This window comes from Aquarana catesbeiana, linkage group LG11 (assembly GCF_042186555.1).
Source record: "Aquarana catesbeiana isolate 2022-GZ linkage group LG11, ASM4218655v1, whole genome shotgun sequence".
NCBI classification, from domain to species: Eukaryota; Metazoa; Chordata; class Amphibia; order Anura; family Ranidae; genus Aquarana; species Aquarana catesbeiana.
The window spans coordinates 28743203-28749992 of record NC_133334.1 but is presented as its reverse complement, the minus strand read 5'-3'; the positions used below and the strand labels follow the sequence as shown (position 1 = coordinate 28749992).

Below are 6790 nucleotides of genomic sequence, written 5' to 3'. Positions count from 1 at the left end.
ACTAATATTTCCAATGACGGGGCACTATTTCTCCCACTGTTTCTAATGATGGGGCAATATGCCTCCTACTGATCCCATTGATGGTGCACTATTCCTTCTACTGATACCAATGATGGGGCACTGAAACCAATGACGGGGCTCTATTCCTCTCACTGAAACCAATGGTGGGGGCTCTATTCCTCCCACTGAAATCAATGATGGGGGCTCTATTCCTCCCACTAAAACCAATGATGGGGCACTTTTCCTCCCACTGAAACCCACAATGAGACACTATTCCTTCTTAATACCAATGATGAGGCATTGTTTACTCCCACTGTCCCCAGGACATTTTCTTCTCCCACTGGCCACAGTCCGCTCCCCCTAAAGTTTGCAGGACAGTAAACTGGGCCTTTGTTTAGTAACATTTTTGTAGACCCCTGGTTTAGAGGAATTATTCAATAATTGGATACTTGGAGATCTCTAATAGGCTTGTGGTCTTTTTTTTTTTTTCTGAATTATTTTTTTTCGGCTTCTGTTAATAGGACATTGCCAGTCTCACTTGAACGATGGGGAGCACAATGCACAGAAATACTTCCAAACTTACTCTCAAGAAGAAGAAAAGACTTCAGAGGACCTGGGGACAGACCCAAGTACGAGCTCCTCGCTGCATCTCGAGAGTAAGCATCAGTCTGATTTCCTGCCTTGTTGGAAATGACAAAGTTCAGAAATAGAGGGAGGGTGGAGTGACCCCATCAATCAGAATATAGATGTAACAGGAAGGACATACAGAGGTTGATATGAGGGGCACATTGGATATACACTATATGGCCAATGTTTGTGACCTGACCACTACATTTACATAAGCTTGTTGAAAATACTAGACCAGAACTATGGATTGCATGGAAGCATTGCAATGGAGTTGCTTTTCAGGCAGTGGTTGTGCTTGGTAATATCTGTCCACCCTTGGACGACTCGGTTCACAGGCACTGTGTACAGAGACATAACGAGGGATTCTGTACCTTTAGGATCTCTGTGATTGGTTCAAGAAAGACGAGACCGTAATCCCGTGATGTAAACCTTGTGGGGGAGATTTACTAACTGGAGCACTCGGAATATGGTGCAGCTGTCCATGATAACCAATCAACTTATAACTTCAGCTTCTTCAATTAAACTTTGACAATAAAACCCGGAAGCGGATTGGGTTCTATGTTCAGCTGCACCAGATGTTACACTTTCCAGTTTTAGTAAATGACGCCCCCTGTATGTTCACATCTGTGAGCCCTCCCCTTCCTTTAACAACACAGAGGGTAGAAGACATATTCATTAGTTCCCTGAACACATGATCAATGGCAGCAGTAGATGCAAATGAAGTTTAACCCTTTCACCCCTTTAGGTGAGCTTTAATGCCTAGGAGACGGCGTGGCTTCTGTATCATGTGACCGATGTGATTGGCCCTCCCAGCAGCCATATGATTGGAAACCCACCCCACTGGCTTCCAATGAGATTCCTTGGCTGTTGTCCCCCCTGAAAGTTTATCATTGTGCTGGAGGGGTACTGTCTGTGCAAAAACCTCATTCCAATAATGAATGCACATGTGCAGTAGATGGGTCTTTAAAGCCCACCTTTCTTTTCTCGGACATCACGGGACACAGAGCCACAGTAATTACTGATGGGTTATAGGGTATCACTAGGTATTGGACACTGGTCACACCCTAATCAGGAAGTTCAACCCCCTATATAACCCCTCCCCTTCCAGGGATACCTCAGTTTTTACACCAGTGTCTTAGGTGTTGGACGTGCAAAGATGTCCTGTGCTGAAGCTCCAAAAGGAATATTCTAAGATCCTATACTGGGGCAAGCCAGGCGACCGGATCCATTCAAAGTGTCTTTTCATGGCCGAATTGGATGGTACCCGGGCCTCGTGTCCGAAGAAACGAGGTTTTACCTGTAACGCTTCTCTTTTTAGAGAGCTGGACCCGCGGATCAGAAAATGGCTTTAAACTTCCTAATTTCTGGCGAGGTGCTTTACAGGCCCAGAACTGAAGGATCCCCCTACTGATGGGGGCCCCAGTCTCTGACGGTTTTTCCACAAACGGAGCCCACCGTGAGAGGCGAAGGCTGGGTCTGTGTAAACTGAACCCTGCGGCCTGGATAAGGTAAGAGGAGATTCCACAGAATTTTAATTCTAGTGGCTTTTCTCCTTTAAGGTGAATGCATGCTGTGCCTATTGTGACCACCGGGGGCGGCCAAGAGCACAAACCTTTTCATGTTTGATCTGTCTCAGCGTCCGCTGCATTGGCTCTTCCTCCAGCTCCAAAGGTAGATGGTGGGGGGTTTTCTCTGCTGGGATGGTCCCCCCAGGCTAGGGAAAGGCTCAGGTATGCTGTAAGGCGGGTGAGACCGCACTGTCACAGCCGCTGCCGCCGCCGCCACCGAAGCCGCATTGCGATGCAGGGCCCATCACTGCCGGCCTCCTCCTTATTCCCCCAACCCCAGCCTCCCTTCAGGCTTGTCAGAAAGGGTCGGCTCGCGCGGGAAGCGCTCGTTTTTCAAAAACGAGGGGGGGGGAGGGGGGGCGGGGCGTCAGCACAGCGTCAGCGTGCCCAGACGCCCACAGTGCCAGAAAGCATGGCCATTTAAAGCACACTGTACAGGTGCTCTGAGCTTTGGAGAGACACAGAGCTGACAGTCACATGTAAAGTGGGACACAGGCATTCCCCTAGGCTGCATTTACTAAAGAACACCGGACTGGGCGTTTGGTAGCAAGGCTTTTAGCCAGACTACATCGCTCAGCAGTCAGTGTTCGCTTTTGATACCTCACACCTTGTTGCTTTGCACTATGGGTAGAAGAGGTTCAAGCACCCCAAGAACCAGAGGCACTAGGGGGTCTCGTTCAGGTTCTGAGGACCCCCTGTCTGCTACACCATCCCCTCCTGAGGGACCAGGGGCAGCTGGGCAGGGAGAGCCATTGGGGTTAGGGGCTACATCTGCTGCCGGCACTTCAGCCCCTGTGTACATTACACAAGAAGTTTTTTCCTCAACCATTTCTGGATTAGAGAAAAAGCTAATGGCCGCGATTACATCTTCACGCAGTGAAAGAAAACGCACAAGGCCTTCCTCTGCTTCCCAAGACCCTCAGTCAGAGGAGCTCTGGGATAAAGGAGATGAATCCCTTTCAGAGGATCGGGATGGGACAGATGATTCCTCTTCGGAGGATTCAGGTGGAGAGCGACCCTCTGCGACTTCCCAAGAGGAGAAAGTCTTAGTGCAGATCCTCACTGGTTTGGTCCGCTCCACATTTAAGTTGTCCCTACCTGAAACTACTACAGAAACCTCTTCTGCTTTGGGGTCACTGAAACCTTTCCAAGCAGCACATGCTTTTCCTGTTCATAATTTACTTGAAAAGCTGCTTTATTCTGAGTGGGATCACCCAGATAAGCGATTTCTTCCGCCGAAAAAGTTTTCTACACTTTATCCTATGGAAGAAAAGTTTATTAAGAGGTGGGGAATACCGGCCATTGATGCCGCCATTTCCTCTGTAAATAGTAATCTGACTTGTCCTGTAGACAACGCTCAGATGCTCAAAGATCCTGTGGATAAAAAGATGGACTTCTTATTGAAAGATGTGTTCTCTTTAGCAGGATCAGTGGCCCAACCTGCAGTAGCAGCGATTGGAGTCTGTCAATACTTAAGAGACCATGTTAAACAGGTCATCAAAGTATTACCTGAACAGCAGGCCCAGGGGTTTGCTAACCTTCCTGCGGCTTTATGTTATGCTGTTGATGCCATTAGAGATTCTATCGTGCAAACCTCTCGCCTCTTGCTTGGGTTGGTGCATATACGTAGAATCTTATGGTTGAAAAACTGGTCAGCCGAAGCACCATGTAAGAAGCTACTGGCTGGGTTTCCCTTCCGTGGTGAAAGGTTGTTTGGAGAGGACTTGGATAATTATATCAAGATGATCTCCTGTGGGAAAAGCACTCTCTTACCTGATAAGAAGAAGAGTAAGCGTCCCTCTTTTAAACGGACTCTTTCCCCAGCGCCAGGGGCATCAGCCTCCAGGCAGCCACGAGGGTCTCCTCCGTATGGGGCAAGAAACAAGAGTCAACCCCAGGGACACAAGAAATCCTGGGGGAAAAGGTCTTCTAAGCAAGACACTAAGACCTCTTCATGAAGGGGCGCCCCGCTTGCTCGAGTGGGGGGAAAGACTGCTGCAGCTCTCAGGGCCCTGGCAGAAGGACTTCCAGGACAGATGGGTGATCTCCACGGTAACCTTAGGGTACAGACTGGAGTTCCAAGAATGTCCCTCTCCTCGTTTCCTCAGATCAGGTGTTCCCAGAAAGCCAGAAGAGAAGCAGTCGCTCCTTCTAGCGATAAAGCGACTTTTGTCGCAAGAGGTCATTGTGGGGGTTCCCACAAAGGATCAAGGATTGAGACTTTGTTCCAATCTTTCTATGGTCCGAAAACCAAATGGGGACGACAGACCCATTTTGGATTTGAGAGATCTGAAACGATTCCCAAGGATGCAGTCCTTTCGTTTGGAATCAATTCAGACAGTAATCTCCTCTTGCAGGGAGGAGAATTTCTGATATCAATAGGCATCAGAGATGCAGGCCTATATGTGCCCAGTTTTCCTGCTTAACTGAAGTGTCTGCAGGCAAGATCACTGCTCTAAGGGAGCTGATTCTGACAGTCAGGGCCAAGAAGGGTCTTTCTGTCCGCCTTTGTATAAGGCTGCAGGGGAAGATGGTGGCTTCATTCGAAGCAGTTCCCTATGCGCAGTTCCAAGCAGAACTGTTGTAACACAGTATTCTGTTGACCTGGAACAGGAAGGTGCAGGCATTAAACTTTCCAATGCACCTATCGCATGCGATGCGTCAGAGCCTCAGTTGATGGCTCATACCCGAAAACCTACAGAAGGGGAAATCCTTCCTACCGGTTGCCTGGGATCCTCTTGCAGGCAGGACGGATGCGTTGGTGATTCCGTGGCATCGGCTCTCACCGATTTATGCATTCCCTCCCATTCTGCTACTGCCACGGCTCCTTCGCAGACTCAGGCAAGAAGGGAAGTCGGCACTTCTGGTGGCCCCCGTTTGGCCCAGAAGAACCTGATAAGCAGAAATAGCAGGGATGATGGTGGGTTCCCGGTGGACCCTACCGATACACCCAGACCTGTTAGCTCAAGGTCCGGTGTTCCAGCCTGCCTCACAAATGCTAGATTTGACGGGTGGGCTATTGAATCCCACGTTCTGGAAAATCGTGGGCTTTCAGGTCCTGTCATATCTACCTTGATCAATGCAAGGAAGCCAGCTTCCAGAATGATTTATCATAGTGTCTGGAAAGCTTATGTATCCTGGTGTGAATCCAGGGGTTGGCATCCCAGGAAATATGTCACAGGTAGAAATCTGGATTTTCTACAGTTAGGATTAGAGATGAAGCTGGCCTTGAGTACCATCAAGGGCCAGGTGTCGGCCTTATCAGTGTTGTTTCAACGGCTGCTTGCTTCGCATTCTCTGATCCGAAACTTTATACAGGGGGTGAGGCGTCTTAATCCTCCGGTTAAAGCGCCCCTAAAGCCCTGGAACTTGAACTTGGTTCTATCGGTGTTACAAAAACAACCTTTTGAACCAATACGTCAGATTCCTTTGGTCTTACTGACGAGGAAACTAATTTTCCTGGTAGCTATCTCTTCTGCTAGAAGAGTATCAGAAATAGCAGCTCTTTCCTGTAAAGAGCCTTACTTGATTATACACAAGAATAGAGTGGTACTGCACCCCCATCCTAGTTTTTTACCGAAGGTGGTTTCAGATTTTCATCTAAACCAAGACATTGTGCTACCTTCCTTTTTTCCAGAACCTTGTTCTTCGGAAGAAAGGTCATTACATTCTTTGGATGTAGTAAGAGCAGTCAAGACCTATCCGGAGGCAACTGCTCAGATTCGCAAGACGGATGTCTTGTGCATGCTGCCGGAGGGTCCCAATAGAGGACAGGCAGCGTCAAAAGCGACCATTCCTAAATGGTTTCGACAGTTGATTATTCAAGCTTACGGTTTGAAACGGAAGGGCCCCCCGTTTCAGATCAAGGCACATTCCACAAGGGCTATTGGTGCTTCTTGGGCAGTGCATCACCGGGCCTCTATGGCTCAGATCTGCAAGGCCGCAACCTGGTCTTCAGTTCATACATTCACCAGATTCTATCAGGTGGATGTGAGAAGGCATGAGGAGATCGCCTTTGGGCGTAGTGTGCTGCAGACAGCGGTACAAGGTCCTCAGGTCTGATAGCACCCTACTTGGTTGTGATTCCCCCCCCCCTCAGTTGGCATTGCTTTGGGACATCCCATCAGTAATTACTGTGGCTCTGTGTCCCGTGATGTCCGAGAAAAGAAAATAGGATTTTTTATTACAGCTTACCTGTAAAATCCTTTTCTTTCGACGGACATCACGGGACACAGAGGTCCCGCCCCTCTTCTAATACACCTATACTGCTTTGCTACAAAACTGAGGTATCCCTGGAAGGGGAGGGGTTATATAGGGGGTTGAACTTCCTGATTAGGGTGTGACCAGTGTCCAATACCTAGTGATACCCTATAACCCATCAGTAATTACTGTGGCTCTGTGTCCCGTGATGTCCGTCGAAAGAAAAGGATTTTACAGGTAAGCTGTAATAAAAAATCCTATTTTCTTGTTGCTGCATATACGCAATACATGGTTTGCAAGAGGTTAAAGCAGTGGTCATCAACTCCTGTCCTCAGGACCCACTAACAGGCCAGGTTTTATGTATTACCTTGGGGAAATGCAGACTAGAATACTGC

General features: G+C 48.4%; 1 protein-coding gene across 1 annotated transcript in view; it reads left to right on the top strand.

The window, feature by feature from the left end:
* The first annotated feature begins 525 nt into the window (after positions 1 to 525).
* LOC141111917 (tetratricopeptide repeat protein 17-like) overlaps positions 526 to 6790 on the top strand; it is a 44685-nt gene continuing 38420 nt past the window's right edge. The window contains exon 1 of the mRNA XM_073604129.1: positions 526 to 656. The gene's annotated coding sequence lies outside the window, so the exon portion shown is untranslated. The remainder of the gene's footprint in view (positions 657 to 6790) is intronic.